The sequence below is a fragment of the Bombus pyrosoma genome, unplaced genomic scaffold (genome assembly GCF_014825855.1).
Source record: "Bombus pyrosoma isolate SC7728 unplaced genomic scaffold, ASM1482585v1 HiC_scaffold_4725, whole genome shotgun sequence".
Lineage (NCBI taxonomy): Eukaryota > Metazoa > Arthropoda > Insecta > Hymenoptera > Apidae > Bombus > Bombus pyrosoma.
In genome coordinates, this window is record NW_025219985.1 from 443,256 (window position 1) to 445,309 (window position 2,054).

Genomic DNA, 2,054 nt, shown 5'->3' on the forward strand with positions numbered 1-2,054 from the left:
ACGTTATAAGATATAATGTCATACTACATAACGTAATACGTTATATCGTAATACCACATAACGCTATACGCTATAACGTAATACTACATAACGTTATACGTTATAAACTAATGGTATATAACGTTATACGTTACAATGTAATACTACATAACGCAATACGTTATATCGTAATACCACATAACGTTATACGTTATAACGTAAAGGTACATAACGTTATACGTTATAACGTAAAGGTACATAACGTTATACGTTATAACGTGATACTATATAACGTTATACGTTATAAGCTAATAGTATATAACGTTATAAGATATAATGTAATACTACTTAGCGTAATATGTTATATCGTAATACCATATAACGTTATACGTTATAAGTTAATGCTATATAACGTTATACGTTATAACGTAGTACTATACAATAGTTATGTATGTTATACGTCATAAGCTAATAGTATATAACGTTATACGTTACAATGTCATACTACATAACGTAATGCGTTATATCGTAATACCACATACCGTTATACGTTATATCGTAATACCACATAACGTTATACGTTATGACGTAATGCTATATAACGATATTCGTTATAACGTAATACTTTATAACGTTATACGTTATAAGCTAATAGTATATAACGTTATAAGGTATAATGTAATACTACATAACGTAATACGTTATATCGTAATACCACATAACGTTATAAGTTATAACGTAATGCTATATAACGTTATGCGCTATAACGTACTACTACATAACGTTATACGTTATAAGCTAATAGTATATAACGTTAAAAATTATAATGTAATACTACATAACGTAATAAGTTATATCGTAATACCACATACCGTTATACGTTATAACGTAATAGTACATAGCGTTATACGTTGTAAGCTAATAGTATATAACGTTATACGTTATAATGTAGTACTACATAACGTAATACGTTATATCGTAATACCACATACAGTTATACGCTATATCGTAATACCACATACCGTTATACGTTGTAATGTAATGCTATATAACGTTGTACGTTATAACGAAATACTATATAATGTTTTACGTCATAAGCTAATAGTATATAACGTTATAAGATATAATGTCATACTACATAACGTTATACGTTATATCGTAATACCACATAACGCTATACGCTATAACGTAATACTACATAACGTTATACGTTATAAACTAATGGTATATAACGTTATACGTTACAATGTAATACTACATAACGCAATACGTTATATCGTAATACCACATAACGTTATACGTTATAACGTAAAGGTACATAACGTTATACGTTATAACGTGTTACTATATAACGTTATACGTTATAAGCTAATAGTATATAACGTTATAAGATATAATGTAATACTACATAACGTAATATGTTATAACGTAATACTTTATAACGTTATACGTTATAAGCTAATAGTATATAACGTTATGCGTTACATTGTCATACTACATAACGTAATACGTTATATCGTAATACCACATACCGTTATACGTTATAACGTAATGCTATATAACGATATACGTTATAACGTAATACTTTATAACGTTATACGTTATAAGCTATTAGTATATAACGTTATAAGGTATAATGTATTACTACATAACGTAATACGTTATATCGTAATACCACATAACGTTATACGTTATATGCTAGTAGTATATAACGTTATAAGATATAATGTAATACTACATAACGTAATATGTTATATCGTAATACCACATAACGTTATACGTTATAAGGTAATGCAACATAACGTTATACGTTATAACGTAATACTATATAATAGTTATGTATGTTATACGTCATAAGCTAATAGTATATAACGTGGTACGTTACAATGTCATACTTCATAACGTAATACGTTATATCGTAATACCACATACAGTTATACGCTATATCGTAATACCACATACCGTTATACGTCATAATGTAATGTTATATAATGTTATACGTTATAACGTAATAGTACATAACGTTATACGTTGTAAGCTAATAGTATATAACGTTATACGTTATAATGTAATAC